At 38.6% G+C, this 18,869-nt stretch overlaps 1 protein-coding gene and 1 pseudogene across 4 annotated transcripts in view; one reads left to right on the plus strand and one right to left on the minus strand.

Moving 5' to 3' along the window:
• The window catches only part of Lin7a (lin-7 homolog A, crumbs cell polarity complex component), a 135,351-nt gene that overhangs the window by 56,618 nt on the left and 59,864 nt on the right, over positions 1-18,869 (minus strand). The window lies entirely within an intron of this gene.
• LOC131894877 (dnaJ homolog subfamily A member 1-like) lies at positions 428-1,520 on the plus strand (annotated as a pseudogene).

Below are 18,869 nucleotides of genomic sequence, written 5' to 3' on the forward strand. Positions count from 1 at the left end.
GTAGGTGGGACTTCTGGGGCAGGGACAGAGAGAGAGAGAGAGAGAGAGAGAGAGAGAGAGAGAGAGAGAGAGAGAGAGAGAGAAGACTAAACCAGTATAATTACTAACTACATTCTAAATATGGTCCTTGTATCCACAAACAATTGTAGTCCTCACCCCTCATCTGGGAAATGTCTCTTGCAATAGTTGAAACCACAACCAATCAAAATACAGAGTTATGGAGTCCTGTTCCAATGGATACATCTACAATACAACTCCTGTACCTAAGGCTTACGCAGCATTTAGGAGGGTGTAGAAAGACTTTAAGAGCCAGAGGATTGAGGATTTGCTATGAAGTTGTATGCCTTAAAACGTATCTGGAATTTTCATTTTACAGAAACCTCAGCTGGATGCTACACTCCTCTTTCTACTCTCCAGTGCCGGCTCGCTCACCGGCTGTGAAAATGGTGAAAGAAACCACTTACTATGATGTTTCGAGGGTCAAACCCAATGCCACCCAGGAAGAATTAAAAAAGGCATACAGAAAATTGGCCTTGAAGTACCACCCTGATAAGAATCCAAATGAAGGCGAAAAGTTTAGACAGATTTCTCAAGCTTATGAAGTTCTTGCTGATTCAAAAAAAAAAAAAAAAAAAAAAAAGGTAATTCTATGATAAAGGAGTTGAACAGGCGATTAAAGAGGGTGGAGCAGGTAGTGGTTTTGGCTCACCCATGGATATCTTTCATATGTTTTTTGGAGGAGGAGAAAGGATACAAAGAGAAAGAAGAGGTAAAAATGTTGTGCATCAGCTCTTAGTGACCTTAGAAGACTTGTATAATGGTGCAACAAGAAAAGCAGCTCTTCAAAAGAATGTGACTTGTGACAAATGTGAAGGCCTAGGTGGTAAGTTCCTAAAGACAGATGTAAAAGCTGCAATGGAAGAAAGGTAGTTCGAGAGAAGAAGATTTTAGAAGTTCATATTGATAAAGGTGTGGAAGATGGTCGGAAGATAACATTCCATGGTGAAGGAGACCATGAACCAGGACTGGAGCCACGGGATATTATCATTGTGTTAGACCAGAAGAACCATGCTGTTTTTACACGATGCGGAGAAGACCTTTTCATGTGTATGGACGTACAGCTGGTTGAAGCATTGTGCGGCTTCCAAAAGCCAATATCCACTCTTGACAACCAAACCATAGCCATCACCTCTCACCTGGGTCAGATTGTCAAGCATGGAGATACAAAATGTGTGCTAAACGAAAGTATGCTGATATACCATCGGCCATATGAAGAAGGATGTCTGATCATTGAGTTTAAGGTGAACTTTCCTAAAAATGTCTTTCTCTCTCCTGATAAACTCTTTTTGCTGGAAAAACTCCTTTCTGAAAGGAGGGAAGTAGAAGAGACTCATGAAATGGATCTGGTAGAACTGGTGGACTTTGATCCAAACAAGGAAAGATGGCAGCATTATAACGGAGAAGCATATGAGGACGATGAACGTCACCCCAGAGGTGGCGTTCAGTGTCAGACCTCTTAATGGGCCAGTTACTCTGTCATTCTATATACAGTAGTGAATGTGGGAAGGACTATAATCATCATATGCTTACTACTTGGCTATTATTTTTGTTTTAATATGCAACTATAGTAGTGTTTTAAAAGTTAAATGAAGAATAAACACAAATATAAAAGCTCTGAAAAAAAAAAAAACAAAAAAAAACCCTCAGTTGAATTTTGTGCATTTTTTCTTCTGCTTTTTAAAACTACTTGTTAATATATTATTTACTCAGAGCTCCTTTCACTGTTTCTATCTACTCTACTTAAATGTCAAAAATCATCCCTACCCATAACTCCAAGAGTACTGCACCTCTGTTTACTTCTGTGTTGAAAATGGAACAATTGACCAAGACATAAGGATTGAGATGATGTGGTAAATTGCTTTTAGGGGACAACTTGTAAGATTTGAACACAGTTATAACTCCACTCCATTCTGGACCTGCATGAGACTTTGTTAAAGTTGATTCCATATCAAAACTAAAGAGGGAAAAGAGTAAGAGAACAGAAGTAGATCACTTATTGATGCAACAGAACTCAGCAAAAAAGATGTGGAGAAAACAATGGTTGTTTACGTTTGCAATGATAGGGTGAAGGCATTTGAAATTTTTGTTTGGAAAAAAATTTTTCCTTTATTTGCCAGGAAGTAGGCATGCATTTTCATTAGGGACATTGTTGGAAAATCCCCACGAAGCAAAACATCTGCATCATGACCACAACTGTCAGAAAGATTCCCTGGCATGCAAAGCAGTGAACGTGCTTGTCTCAGTCAGTAGAGATGCTAACTCATTAAAAAAGCCCAGGCCTGAAAATGAACCAAATTTCATTTAACATTTTGAAGTGATATGCCAGCTTTAATTATAGTATGAGAGAAGAAAGGCACAAAAAAGCAACATTTCGATATGAAAAAAATATTTCATAGGGCATTTTCTCCTGAAAGATGAAAAGTAGGTCAGTTTTATCAATGTGAATAATGATTTGAATCTGAATGCATTATTAATCTGCCTTTGGGGATGACAAGAATCTGCCTTTGTGTTTTCATATCTTTCAGATTAAATCATATTTTAAAAACTGGAGTTTAGTTTAGAAAAGGTAGAGGACAGATAAGCTCAGAAAGTTTTAATTGGGTTGACGTGTTTCATTAGTCACCTCTTCCCATCAGATGAGGATTACCAATTTGGGATGGACACTCAGTCTCTTTCAGGCATGGATGGTTCCTGTCACACTGCCCAAATCTTTTTTTATCCAAGATAATTGTTAGCATAACTCAATGTTAAGGGAAAACATCCTTGGATATACATCTGTTTCACAGTCTACAGTTCCTTCTCCATGTTCTCACTGCCCATCTGAATGCACATTTTACAACTTTGTGTTCAGATACATATAATTATTTAATCGCTTTTATTATCTAAGGGGCAAATTGCCTACTATAAAATTAAAGAAATTCTGTGTTGATGTAGCTGAGAGACGTGAAACCTAACATCTGTATTTTTAAACTGAGTGGTCTGTCCTGCTGGGTGATAAGACTGGGGAATGTGTGCTTACTTGTATCCTGTAGATTTCATTTCTATATCATTATTGCTAGGAAAGGAAGTAAAGGACTGGGTCCCATGACTGAGCAATGGAGAAAAGATCAATAACACAAGAAAACTATCAAAAAATCCTTAAAATGAGAGATTTTGCTCTGGCAGTTGTCAAATTTGAGTAGGATGGCTAATTAGATTATGTGATCACAAATGCAGCTAGGATGTGCATTGTGTGGCTACTTCCTACAAAGTGAAACATTCTCTCCTGGAAGAAAATCCAGAAAGCTTAAGAAAGTCCCAAGGTTCATAAATCTTAGAAAGTTATGAGACTGATAAAGTCTCTCTTGGATGTTACATAAGTATTAGATTATTGAGAAAGAGAAGAGCATCTGTTGGCGCTGCCTGTAAGTTGGGCAGCGAGCTCTAGGCATGTAGCTTTCATGACTTATTGTCCATGCAGAGGTGGACTTATCACTGATGCAACTGCCTTTGAGTCATTCGAGACCCTATAAGCAAGCTTTCTCAGCCACGATCCTGTATGTAACTCCAAAGGTCACTGAACCAGATGGGTATAGTCACTTCTTCAGCTGGTGCCCTGTCTCGAGTGAGCAGATATCTGTTCGCATCTTATCACTGAAAGTCATGTGATAGGGTCATTAGGGCACCACACACATCAACTCATTGTGCATATTAACGCAGAAACTCTCAGGAGATCTTGGATCTAATACCCACTGGTGTCTTGTGAATGTGAGGATGAACAGGCAACTGGGACTGATATAAAGAAGAGTTAAGAATTGACACCGTGTGGTGTTTATTGGAGAGAAGGATGAGACATCTCTTTTCTCGAGATAAGAGAAAGCAGCATATCCTTCCAGGGAGTTCAAAGTGTTTCTTCTTTAAGTTGGCAAGGTCTCAGAATTGCTGCCAGAATTCACACTGAAGTGTGGGAGTAGTTTTGCCTATATCATTCCCGTTGGAATGTAAGCCACTATGGGCCATTTCAGAGATGGTTTGTTTCTTAAACAGGAATTTGTGGACTAGGTAAGGAGATTCGATGTTAGAGGGACTTAACATAGTGTGTGTGTGTGTGTGTGTGTGTGTGTGTATCTGTCTTGGGGGACTTTGTCACAAATGGCAAGGATAACACTTTCTTCTTTTTGAAATAGAAATCAGTATTTGTTTCTATTCAATAAACAGATTCTTCAAGGACCAACATTAATAAAGATAGGAGTCTCTCACTTTTAATATTTTACATAAATTAAAGGTTATTTGATAGACATAAGGTTTTATAAAAGGAAGCAATCAGTGAGGCTAGTCTATCAAGAGTAACAGGTTCTTGATTACATTTGAATATTATTCAGTTTGACTGCTAAGTGATAACTAAGAGTCCCTTTCAAAAAACTGTGAAGTGGCTTTTTGCTTCTTCAATATGGTTCTTCTTAACACAGTTTCTTTCTTTTATCCAGCTTAGTTACTCACACAAATAAAGTTTTCTCTTTCCATGTGTTTTCATTTAAATTTCTGTTTGGGTTCAGAAGAACTCAGACAGAAATGAAAGTTTCAATTCAGGATGGCTAAAGGCAGATGTTCCCCAAAGGTAGCTACATTATCAAATCACTTGGAGACCTTTAAAACACCCTGGAGACCCTCTTGCTCCCAGCCCCAAATCCTGACCAAACTGAAGTGAGGTGGGAGCTTGGCAAAGGATATCTGAAAGCTTTCTAGGTGATTCTCATATATGAGAAGGTAAGAACCAGTGGATCAAACACTAAGAAAAGACAATAATGACAAGAAAGTTCGGGATAAAGTGAATCTGTATTAGTAGTTTAGGGCTTTCATCTTTCCAGCAAGGTCCCAGATGTTTTGCCCAAAGGAAGCTTGAGAATGCTAGCTTTGCTTAGAGACTTGTTTTTTGTAATTGTCCTAAAACTGCCATAGTCTCAAAACCCGCCTTTAGACGGCAGATGACCACCCTTGAACTTCCAGTCAGAGGACGCTGTTTGAGTAAGGACAGCATGCTTCACCCTGCCCTAATGCTTAACAAGGAGAACGAGACCAAGACGGCTGCCTCCGATTACATGAGTTAGAGAGAACCTCCTTGTTTGCGGAGGCACACCACTCCGAGGCCGGATTTAAGAGATGGGTGCAGGCACCTGAGAGCAAGCATACTCCAGCCAGCTGCAGAGAAGAGTCAGGGCTCCACTCGCACGGAAGCTGGGGCTGTTAATGCCATTCGTGTTTTCACATTCAAATCCACAGCCTGAGACATACTCGGATAGACTGCCTCTCATACAAGAATTCTGTTAATTTTCTTCGGCTCCTCTTTTTATATAGACGCGTGTTCTGTACTAAGGAGAACTCGTGAAGATATCAAGGCTCAGAGCAGTATCAGCGGGAAACTTGAACCATTTACCAAAAACCATGCTTTCCTGGGTGCCACCGTGTTACTCTAAACTTCCTTCCGTTTTGCTCTTCCTAGTGTTGTGTAAGGACTTGGTGTCACAAAATATTAGCGCCTTTTCACTCACACTTTGATATATTTGCTAGTCGTCTCTTTCATATGCACAAACACATGAGAAAGAGTTCCGAGATGTGTTTTATGTTGCCAGTTTAACAGGATAGCGTTTCAAATTTCATTTGAAGAATATTTTAAGTTTTCAGTCCATATAATGTCTGTCCCTTAAGTGTTCGCTTACAGCAAAACAAACTGAAGATTAGAAACAGATGTTTTTAGCTTCTTGTGTCGTCAAAATAAAAGATAACAACTTGACTCAATTTTGGTATCATTTCTTTTCTTTGATAAGGCTTCAGTCACCACCCACAAGAGTTCAGCAGTAATTATCAGAGGCCACCTACCTAGTACCAAGGTAATCATTTATGAAGGTCTTCTGACATGTCAGTATTTGCATATGCAAGGATGAAGAGACATTTTTCCTGCTGCTAAGAGATGAAAGACACTGCAGGGGGTTCCACATTACCCACATAATGTTACTTGCCTTTTGATATATTCTCAGTAGAAGTTCTCAGGAATTAACCTACTAATCAGAGAGTGACTAGTGTCTATCTCGTGTAACAGTCTCTGACCTGAGAGATCAGTGAGATGCTGCCTGCCCAGCTGTTCGTCAGAGATCATTGCTTACTTTAATTACCAAATTGGGAATATATAACCTTTGGATATGGTCACTGGACGGTAGGATTTTTCGTGGAGCAGGTTTCATAGAAACTTACATTTACGTCCATCCTTGGGGAAATCGTAGCACAGAGACTAGTATTCAATGTCAAAGATTAGACATACTACACCTCAAAATGCCCAGCACTTGACACGTAAGGAAGATGGGTGAGATACCCATTCTAAACAAGGTCAGAATTGGTGTCGAGGAGCTGGAGTGTGAAGCCAGCGGAAGATAAAGTTAAGGTGGCCAGGTCTTAGTTTAGACATAGAAAAGAAAAAGGAGGCATATAGACAGTTAAACCTAAGAACAGGTCAACTTAATTTTTTAAAGAATGTAGTTCATGAGACACATGGCTCATCTTCTCCAGCTCATATTAAGGCCCGTGGAAACCCACTTTGATAATTTAACGCATGTTTTCTACTCACAAGATCAAGATAATTTCAGTCTCACTTAGAGGGTTTTTCTGAAGGAGTTCTAAAGACACCTCAGTATGTTCCGTTTTTCCAAATAATTCCAGGTGTTAAGTTGGGTTACTTAGTTGGTTGGGATAGACTCATCTGCAGGTAGAATGCATGGTACCTCACCTGAGCACCATGAGAAACACTTGGCAAAGATTCTCCAAGGCTTAGAAAGAAAACCATGATGTCGAATTTTTCCAGTTACATTTTAGGAGTTTGTAGAATAACCATAATACTTTTTGAAGACTATACCCCCTTTAAACAATTTAATTTTATGTTTATGAGTACTTTGCATACATGTATGCTTGTTCATCATATGCATGCATGGTACCCATTCATCCTTTGGGACTGGAGTTACATATGGTTGTCAGCTGCCATGTGGGTGCTGAGAATTGGACCCAGATCCTCTGGAAAAGCAGCTAGTGCTCTTAATTGCTGAGCTATCTCTCCAGCCCAAACAGATAGAGTTCTAATTTTCAATATTGTTAAAAATCATGTCACAATATGTTGTGTAACAGTTTCCTCTGAGACTGAAACATTCCACCCTGTAGGAAAGCTCCTTAAGTGGAAAATTAAACAACTCAAAATAGTTTCAGGAAGTCCCTGAAACTGACCAGAGTCACTGCACCTCTTCCTGGCAGGGCAAACTATAAAGACCCTGAAATTCTGTCATAAATGTAAAGAACATTTCCAAAGAAAGGGTCAAATATCCAAGGTTATAAAACTAGCAACTTGCATTTTGAAGGACTCTCTGTCATAGGCAAATGTAAGGAAGCCTAGGTCAAGAACAGTAAGAACTGAGGGACTGTGTGAGCATCTCGTGTAGCTTCTGCTCCCCTCTTTCAGCCCTTCTGGAGGACAGGGAAATGAGAGGAGAGAAGGTAAAGCAAGTCTGCCAGTCATTTCTAGCTTTGTTCTTATAGGCCAGGGCAAAGGAAGGTCAATGGAGAAGAGAAAGGAACAGGAATTGTTCCTTGGAATTAGTGTACATCCTTGGGTGACTTTAATTTCTAAATGAAAATATGTTTATTGGAAGGCAGTGTCTGAAATAGTATCTCTAAAAGATTATTTTTTTCTATTACTAAAGCAAAATAAGATTGGTTATTATCCAGTTGCTTTCAAATCCAATTAAACAGTTTTGTATATTTAAATTAGTTATTGTAATGAGAAATCTCAATTTTTCTTTTTTTTTCCAGTTGTCAATGTCAACATTGATTCCAACATTGACATAGAATTCAATAAACAATTTTCTAATCAGTATAGAAAGGAAACAAATAACCAAGATATCCAGATGTATAGAATTTTACATCTTTTGTAAATATTTTGCTTATAGAATCAAGTTTAAGGAAATACACATTATAAAATAACTTTTAAAACTAATGTTAATATTGAGTGGTCAAACACTAGAATCTGATAATACAATGTAAACATTCATCACTGAATACTGAGTCAAGGGAAAATGGGTTCTATTTTCTTTTATAAAATGGTAATAGTTTCTAAAATACAAGCACAATAATTTACACTGAAATTATGTTTTCACTATTCACTATGATTATTTAACTAATAAATGCAAAGGTAGGAAAAATGTTCGGAAATTGCCTTTAAAGGTATAACTTAACAGAGGCCAATATTTATTTTATGGCAATTGAAGTTGGGGACAATTCACTTGCATAGTTATGGGATCAGATTGTAAATAGTTCCCTTTTTGCTACTGAACTCATTACTTGGAGTATTATAATGCCATAATTTGAATAATGCGTACATTTTCATGATTATGCCATAGTGATTAAGTTAATATATTAAAGCAATTCTTTATTATCCAAGTTTATCTTTCCTTGACTAAAAATTTAAATATCAAGTATGATTCAGTGGCTTTATTACTTGAAGTTCTAATGTCATAAAGATCTTGAAAAATGCCTCTCTTGGCTGTTATAATGTACCCAAATTAATTAAGGTAAATGAACACTGTGAATAGGTCTCTTCCCCTTAATGATTATTTAAATAATTGCCTTTGCTTGACAAGGTACTTTGTATGAAATGTCAGCACAATGATTTAGATCACACTCATAAGTATAACTTTTCAACCACAATAATGAATTAATTGTGGTCTTCTCATGGGACTATCCTCAAACATTTTAAATATTTACTATTGACAACTTCAACTGTCCATAATGTTCTACATCATTTGGATTTCTTCCAGTCTTCCTTTCTCTTGGCTATTTTAATTTTAATTTTAACTAATTGACAAATCCTTATTACAGCTGCAGGAAGAAAAGGCTTTCTAGCTTGTTTAAGAAAGTTTGTCACTTAATCTCCAGCATTCCTGTTCCCTCAGTCAGCCACAGTTGTTGGTTGGGCATTCTCTTGCACTGGAAGCAAGACCTTTCTCATGAATATGGGAACTGAATACTATTAGAGAAATTTCAGTCGAAAATACTTAAATTTACTTTCTTAAACAAGGAATCAATGATCAATGGTAATCTTGCTCACTTTTCCTATTGATTTATACCCCTCAGAATTAGCTTGAGAATTCTGTAGAAAGATGTATGTGGCACTGTTGTCTTTGTATCATAATATGCCAGCTGAAATACTGAAGCAGGCATCCACTCTTATAACAGGACTGACCCTAACAGGGCCATTTTTTTCCTTTTTCCCAGGGGCCAATTTGCTAAGACTTCTGCCCCATATTATCCCACCATCCTATGTTGACTCATGTCTGGCTTCAATCAGACCGTACATGCAGTCTGGTAGCCAATCAGGGTCCTACCCGGCCATAAGCAGGAATTGTTCTTGCTATTTTCAGTCAAACAAACCCCTGACACAGCAGACAGACCCCTGACACCACAACCACAATTGCTGACCAGATGTCATGAGCCAATCATAAAGTGATTCCTGTACCAGTAAGAGTCTATACCCACTCACTTCAAAGTACACTTAACCACAGCTTGGAATTCCCCTAGGCTGCTTAAAAGGAGCCCGTGAGTTTCTCTCAGAGCCACATTTGCCACTGTGTCAGATGGTTGACCCCTGCATGCTGGAATTTTGTTTGTTTGTTTTTTCGAAACAGGATTTCTTTGTGTAGTTTTGATGCCTGTCCTGGATCTCGCTCTCTAGACCAGGCTGGCCTCGAACTCACAGATATCCTCCTGGTTCTGCCTCCCGAGTGCTGGGATTAAAGACATGCACCACCACCACCCAGCGAATGCTGGAACTTTTTATTAAATGAGCTTGTTGATTGCATATGTGACTGGTGGTCTTTTATGGGACTTCTTGCAGACCCCAACAATATCAGGTTAGAGAGATCTGACGATTTTTGTATATGTAAAGAAAGTATGTGAGCTGGTCATGGTAGCACACCCTTTTAATCTCAGCACCAAGTGAGGAGGCAGAGGTAGGAAGATCTCTGTGAGTTAGATACTACCTTGATTTCACAGTGAGTTCCAGGTCAACTAAGGCTACATAGTGAGATCAGTCTCAAAAACAGAAAAAAAAAAAAAAAAAACCCAAAACAGAATAAAGAAAATGATGTCAACAAGATCAGGAAACAGAATCAACTAACTTGAGCTCTTAGGGCCACACAGAGACTGAAACAAAAATCAGCGAGCCTACCTGGGTCAGACCTAGGCCCTCTGCATATATGTTATGGTTATGTAGCTTGATCTTCTTGTGGCACTTCTAACAATGGGAGTGGGGGCTGTCTCCAACTCTTTTGCCTGCTTCTGGGACCCTTTCCTCCTACCAGGAAGGGGAGTACCTAGTCTTTTTGCATCTTGATATGCCATGTTTGGTTGACATCCTGGGAGGCCTGCCCTTTTCTGATGGGAAACAGAGGGAGAAGGAGTGGATGGGATGAGGCTGGGAGGGGAGAGAGGAGGGAAACTGCAGTAGGGATGTAATATATGAAAGGAGAAGAAACTTTTTAAACATTTAAAAGGTGATAAAAGTGAAAAAAAAAAAAAAGATACGATTGAGTATTCCCAAAATCTCAATTGTCCTCCCTGTTTGCTTGGCCCGCATGCATAAGGATCGTTATTGTTGCATTTAGTATGAAAAACACATGTGTCCCTTATAATCAAGGTTACACTTCAGTCAGTCACCCAGACCTTCATGATTATGCTGCTACTGCTCATTGGCCCATTTCTAGAAGCAAACCAGAGGAGAGGGGGCAAATGCTTTTTTGATGGCGATGAGCCACATACCTAGGTAGCCTTTGATTGTTGTTTACTTGGTTACACATTTGATTTTAATGTTCACAAAACTTTTTTTGTTTATTTGCATAAAGTTCTAGTGACACGTTCAAAAACAACTTTAATTTTATGCTGCTCAGCACCAACTAGATTTGATGACTGCTTAAAATCTCTCAATCTCATTTTTTTCCATCTGTGAAATTATTATACCAAGGTATGATAATAGATAAGTCTCAAATCACCAAGCCCTGAATTTTAAAGAAAAACATTTTGACCACATTCATTTTCCTGGAAAAGGGGTCAATAATTTCATCAGACTCTTGAAGAAACTAATGATTCTTTGAAGGTGCAGAACAGAATAACTACATGTATCTCAAATTCCTTTTAACCCCATATATACTGCTGTCATTTGGGTCAAACACAACATTATATAATTACCACAGGAAAATCTGTATAATTTAGTCTTACATAGAACAAATATTTGTTGATTGCTCATTTCCTGACAGACATCCTATATACTAATTTCCTATTGTAATTAAAATGGAGGACAATTTTTTTAACCTCCTGTCTCATGAGCTATGTGACTCTTAGTAAAACTTAATTAACTCTAATAAAAGAAATGGAGAGGAAAGAAATCATGAACTTGAAACTTCTGTCTTTTAATGATTAGGCTGTGTTCTATTTCTTTCTTTCCTCACTGAACCTCAGATACAAAAGACAAAACAAGAGTCATCATTTTTATAGCACAAATTCCTCATTGTCTAACAATCCATGGATATCTTATATTTATTAAGTTAGTATCTCTCTTTCTCTCTGATACACACACACACACAGAAATATGCACACACAGAAACACACACACAGAGACACAACCCTCTTAGAAATAAAAGTGAAAATAGCTAGAATCTAAATTAGATGCTGTCTCACCACATTCATAGCTGTGATTCTTCTGAGAAAGATAAATGGGCTTTAGTGAAGGGATAAGTAAACTGACTAGTTAAACAGAGAACCCAGAAAAAAAAATCGTGTGTGTATGTGTGTTATGATGTATAATCATGTCATAGATTGAAGGGCTTTATGACTTACTCTGTACATAAAGTTGAAACTGAAGATTTATCCTGAGGCCAAAATACGAACTTGAATGTATGTTCATACTATATATGAAAGTAAACTCTAGAAATATATGTTTGAAAAACAAAATTTTTACTTTAGTAGAAAATATAGGTTAAGTATTTGGATGTTAGGGTTGGGAAATATTATAAGATTTCCAAAGAGCAGAGATTATTTTAAGAAGTGACTATGTAAAACTAAGAATTTTATTCATGAAAGGCACCTTAGAAACAAATCAACAAAAAAATTGTTGTCTTGATGTGTGGGTGTATCTGTATGTGAGTGGAGGCAGATGTCTGTCCTTTCTTTTAACCTTGTTTAAGAAAGGGTCTCTTGTTTTGCTTTTTAACATGCCAGGCTAGCTGGCCAATGAGCTTCCAGGAATTATCTCTGGCTCTCATCTTACTGTAAGAACATTGGCTTTATGTGGATTATCATTCACAGTAGAATTTTAGGTTGCAGTCAAAACAAATGAATCATAACAACACAAAAAATATGACTAAATCTTAGTAGTAACTGTTAATTAAGAAAAATTTGATTTCAGCAATATAACTTTTATTAAATTTTTAATAAATAAATTAAGTATATTTAAAATATATTTTTAAGAAACATTATATATGTAATATGCCCAGGTCACAGGGACCCCCTCAAAAAAAGACCACCACAGAGACTGAATCCCACATGTAAAAGCAAAGAACCTTTATTTTCAAGCTCAGAATTGGACTCCCTGTCAGACTCAGAGGTGAGAGCAGAGAGCAATGAGCCCAGGCAGGGTGTGGTTTTTATCATAGCAGAGGTTGGGGTATAGGGAATGTTTGGAATGTCAGGTATTTCCCCTTAGATGCAGGCTCTCCCTGGGTGGGGTCAGCTTATGGCTTTTTCTGGATCCAGGTGTTACCTGCCAGTAAGCCTGTTACAGAGCGTCTGGGGCTCTAAGCCTGTCATGGCAGTTGTGTGGTCAAGCTGTTTTGGGCTTGTATGTATGTATGTATGTATGTATGTATGTATGTATGTATGTATGTATGTATATTTATGTCTTTAAATCTGGAATGTGTCCTTTTGAGTGAAAAAGACAGGATGGGAGGATGAAAGAAAGAAAAGAGAGAAGGAAATAGTTGTTTTGCATACATTTGTGTTACATATGGTAGCAATTTTATTTTATTTTTTTTGATACACTTGAATCACTGTTAGAAATAACAGAAAGCTGGTTGAAGACGTAACAATTTGTAAGCTAACAATTTCAATGGGAGTCTATAAATAGACCTGTCTCTATCTACATTGGCAACACTAAAGCAAGAAAAGGGTACGTGACTTGTCCAATGGGGGGGAAGCAGTTGTCATCTATGGTGCCCAGAATAGAAGTTCTGATTTCCACTCCTATGATCTCAATAGAAGACAGAATGTTCACTCCATTTGACTGATAGAAAATACAGCTTCTCCAAGGAGTCTATTATTTTGAACTACTGTGTGAGTACATGCAATTACAAGCTTCTTGAAACATGTACTGTTTATTTTATCATTTGTAATAGCAAATAAAAGCTTGCACTGAGTATTTACCCAACAGTGACGTTAACAGCCTCCAGTAGCATTGCACACTACTGTGAGGGTCTGTTTAGAAAACTTGAAGATCAATGACCCATTAGAGCAATTACAGTCTAAGAAGGTTCCTGCCACACAGACCTTCTTCTTGCTACAAGAAAATGACATGTTGAAAACACTTTACACATCGTAAAAATAAATGTGTCTACTCAGATAGAGCGGCAGAAACAGAACTACAATTCTATTTTATAAATTCTTCTTCTTCTAATGAATGAGGTACTCATTCTCCTCCTGCATTTTCCCAGATGAAATTATGAACCATATCCTCAAAAGCAAGTGCAATGAGTACATCTATTCTTTGTTGTTATTATAATTATTATTTTAATATGCATAGCATTTATGCAAAAGCAGAAGAGGAAGTACATATGGCTGGTAATTATAAGAAGGGATGTTCAGCAATTTAATGATCAAATAAATGCAAATTCTCACTGCAATGAGATACCGTTTTAGTGGTGAATATTCAAATGTCTTCACTTTCAATTGGTGCATTTTAAATGTCTCATATACAGTTAAATATCCCATTGCATATGACCCCCCCATTCTATTCATAATGTTCTCATATTTCTACTATCCGCATACGATGCCTTCTTTCCATGTTGATGACATACAATCCACATGAAGAAAATAAAGGCTGTGTAACTACAGATTTACAAAATTGGCAAGACTTTAGAGAAGAGACTAGTAGAACAACATTCTCATATTGATCCCATAGTCTCTCATTGTGGGGACAGTCTTTATTTTGAGGATGAACAATGGGGAGGTATGTGATAACTGTTTCTGATAATCTGATGGCGTGGTGAGGATACCTTGAGCAAAATCACTGTTATGCATTGCTAGAGTTTGAATGTATCCTTTCCAAAATCCAAGTGTTGTCACTGTGATAGTGACAGGGAATAAGATCTTTCATACCTGGTAAGCCATTGTTTATTCATTTGTGGAAGTAAATAATAGGGATTCACAACACGCCCCCAACGGTTGGGCATGTTTGCATGCCCAGCGGACCTAGCCACTTCCGCCTAGCCATTTCCGGGTCAAAACTTCTGGAGTGACCAGTACCCGTGGCTTTGCGTAGTTGCGTAAAGCACACAGCGCAGCCATGTGATCTACGCACATGCGTGGAATAGCCACATGGGCCTGTGTTCGCAGGCGCGGCCCGGCCTTTATAAACCAGCACCATATTTCCGGCTCCATCTTTATTCACGTGTCTTTCCCACAGGTCTGAGCACACCTGTCTCTCTCTCTCTCTCTTATCTTAATAAAACTCTTGTTAGTGGATTCTGTCGTGTTTCGTGACATTTCCTTGCAGGATAAGAGCGCCGCTAAATAATTAACAGTTAAGTCCTTAAAAAAGAGGCTTCTGCCATGTGGGAGTGAAGTAAAAAGACCCAACAGGTGTTAGATGCTGTTGCTTTGGCTCGGGTATTCTAGTGTTTGTTCCTTATGAACTACGCAGTCTCAGGGTTTTTTTGTTTTGTTTTGTTTGTTTTGGTTTCTTTGGTAGCATTAAAAAAAGTGGAACAAAATATATTTAAGTGCTCTTTTATCCCAACCTCTGCATTTATCCTTAATTTGTGTCCTATACTACAAAGTATTAAATGACTTTTTGTAAAAAATAAAAATAGATGGCTGCTTCCTGGAGAGTAATAAACTAAATCCACCAAATCACTTATTTAAAAAGCTTGATTTTTTTTTATATAATAAATTTCATTGAGTAGTACCTTTTATCAGCTTAGTCAGATGTTCAAATTAGAGAGGTTCTTTTTTTAACATGAAAATGTTGATGTTATTCTTAGTATTCAATCGTTTTTGTGACCATTTCAATAATTGTGGGTGCTCCAAGTTGCAACTTATATGAGTTTCAGTTGCAAAGAGGATCAACTACCTATCATAAGCAGGACTCTTATTGCTACACTTGAGTTTTCTAACACACTTGCCTTGAACTCAAGCTTTACCCAATCCTTTGTCTCCGAGGGAAATGAAATCATCTTGGAAAGTCCTCATCAACAGCCTTTGTTAGCAAGTGAAGGCATTTAAATCCTTCTTTTGAATTTGAATGATCTGAACAGAAGTAACCTTTGAAAGAGTTCTGCCCTCTTCCCAGGTGTCTGTAGAGCCTCTTGTGGATGGCTGACAGCAGGTGTCTTCCTTTTAACTTTCTTGACCCTTCTTGTAGCAGGGAAGGCGCTCCTGTTTCTACCTCTAGCTTTTCCTTCTAAAACTGCAGGCATTCAGTCTCCCACCAACAGAAGAGACTGTAATTGCAAGAATATGGAACTGCTACACCTCAACTTTAAGCCTAACATTTACAAGAAAGTCTCAGCACTGAAATAAAATTCTCTTGTTAAACTGTTCTAAGATTCTTCTATACTCAAAAAAATAGAGTGAAATTTCTGACCCTGGTTCAGCAAAGTACATGAACAGTTTTCCTCCGGAAAAGCCATGAAATTTCACATAGCTAAAACAACGTCTTTAGTTCAAGTTCTAAACAAAAACCTTTCAAAATACAGTTTCAAAGATATGGCTATGAAATGACTAGCACACTTTCAAGGGCCCAGGCAAGGCATCTGTTAGGGATATGCAAGGCTTTGACACTAATGAATGCTGATGGCGAAAGCAGTACATGCCTCTGGTCTCATTCAGCGCACTAGGAGAGCTAGATTTTGGATGGAGACATTGTAGATCTACTCCACATATACACACACAGGCTCTGCCGAGACGTTTCTTCCATTAGGACTTCTGCTTGATTAAAAAACAGTTCGCTGTTGGAAGAACTTGGCCTTTAACGGTGCCCAGGAAGCATCATTCATGTGCACCGTGGGTCATTAGCCTTCACATGGTACATAAAATTCAGTGTTTTGCTGCAACAGTGACAGTTTTCACCCAGTTGCACACAAAATGGGAAGGACACAGCTGTTATTCTCACCACAATTGGCTTCAAAATATGAGCAAAATGTCAGAGTTCAGGAGGAGGTTATGTCAAGTGAGCAGAGCCTCTCCGTGAGCTTTCTTCTTTTTCTGAACTACCCACCAGTTCAAGCATTTCTAGACCACTTGACTTGATGAAGCTCTCTCTACTTACTTAGGGGTTCTTTTCCTTGGAAAAGTGTCAGGGCTTTCATGATGGGCAAATGTAAGCTTAGTAATGCACTTCCTTTTAAAGTGTGTGGCTTTTCTATAGTGAAAAAGTAATCTATGCTGTGCGATGTAGTTTCAAGAGGTTCAGAAATTAGCTCTCCGGACGGTGGGCTCATTGGTAGGAAACACAGCGCAGAACAATCTGGCTTTTGTGTCCCATTCTGTTTAGCAATGCAAATAAAATCAAAGGAAATGTGAGGGCCATTCCTTCTCGTTGACACTTGCCAATTTTAGTTTAATGTGAAGAGAAAGAGATATGCACAATTAAAAAGTCAGATACATTTTCTTTACATCTGTTCAATGCAGTGGTATCCTAGATGTCTTCATCCAAGGATGATGGTTGTTCGTGCTACTCTATCCATACATAAAGAAAAGCATTAAAATTTTACTAAAGCAGAAAAAAACCCCAAATCAAAAAACCATACATTTTACCATGAATAACTGTGGCTTTTGCATTATAAAGGAAGAAAACAAAACTGAAAGTTAAATAAAAAAATGTCATGCATGTATATATACACCTATGTGTTAGCTCTTACTTTACCATGTCTATACATGACTTTCAGTTTAGGATTGCCTGTTACTGAGAACGTACATATGGCACAATAATACATGAGCAACGTCTTCCTCTGTTGAAGAGCTAATGTCTAGAATGTTTAAGGAAGTTAAGTGCAATTTTTCTTTCTCTTTTTGGTAATTTTATGTAATTTACAGGCAAGTGGATGGAACTAGAAAAGATCATCCTGAGTGAGGTAACCCAGACCTAGAAAGACAAACGTGGTATGTACTCACTCATAAGTGAATATTAGCTGTAAAGTAAAGGATAGTCATGCTACAATCCACAGACGCAGAGACGCTAAGCGACAAGGAGGGTTCAGTGAATCCTCCCAGGAGGGGAAAAGAGATTTCTCTGGTGGACTGAGGGCAGGTGTAGAAGGAAAGAGGAAGGATAGGGGCAGTGGAGGGAGAAAGTACTTAGAAAGATGGCTGGAACTTGGGGACATTTTTGGGGTGATGTGGCAACCTAGTGTGATGGAAACTCCCTGGAATCTTTGAGGGTGACTGTAGCAAAGACTCCTAATAACAGAGCATATGGAGCCTGAACCAACCATCTACTGTAACCAGGCAAGGCTTCCAGTGGTGGGACTGGGACATCAACACAGCCACAAAGCCTTTTCAACCTACAGTTTTTCTTGCTTGAAAGATGTGCTGGGGCTATGGAGGTGCAGAACTTGTGGACTGGCCAAGCAATGAGTGGTCCAACTTGAGGCTCATGCCAGAAGAGGGAAACCACACCTGTCACTGCCTAGATGGCCAGGAACCAGAGGCTGGATATCCCAGAGACCTTGGATAGAACCAAACACAACTGGACAAAACCAAAACAAAACAAGTCAATGAAATGATTCCTAAGGATAGTCTGCTATACTCACAGATTGGTGCCGAGACCAATCATCATCAGAGAGGCTTCATCCAGCAACTGATGGGAGCAGATGCAGAGACCCACAGCCAAACATTAGACAGAGCTTGGGGAACTCTGTAGAAGAAGGATTGTAGGAGGGAGTCAAAGACACCACAGAACACGGCCCACAGAATCAACTAAGCAGGGCTCATAGGTACTCACAGAGAATGAAACAATAATTAGGGGGCCTATATGCATCTGAGCTCGGTCCTTTGCTTATATGTTATGGTTGTGTAGCTTGGTCTTTTGTGGGAATCCTAACAATGGGAATGGGGATATCTCTGATTCTTTTGCCTGTTCTTGGGACCCATTTCCTTCTACTGGGTTGCCTTGTCCAGCCTTGATATGAGGGTTTGTCATGTTGGGTTAATGGGAGACCTGCTCTTTTCCGAAGGGAAAGGAGGAGAGGGGGGATCTGGGGGAGAGGGGAGGTGCCAGGGAGAGACTGAGAGGAGTGGAGGGTGGGAAAACTGTAGTCAGGATGTAATATATGAGAGAAGAATACATTTTAAAAAATGGGTGAGAGTGTAGTATTTGTTTCTTAAAGCATACAAAAGGTCATCCTCCCTGGAGAAATACATGGGAAACCATAATTCGCTACTTCCTCACTCTAGTTGGCTGCCTGTTATCAAATAGAGACAAGGTAACCAGAATTATCCAGGATGGGGAGAGAAGAGGAAACATGAACACT

The sequence above is a fragment of the Peromyscus eremicus genome, chromosome 18 (assembly GCF_949786415.1).
Source record: "Peromyscus eremicus chromosome 18, PerEre_H2_v1, whole genome shotgun sequence".
NCBI lineage: Eukaryota > Metazoa > Chordata > Mammalia > Rodentia > Cricetidae > Peromyscus > Peromyscus eremicus.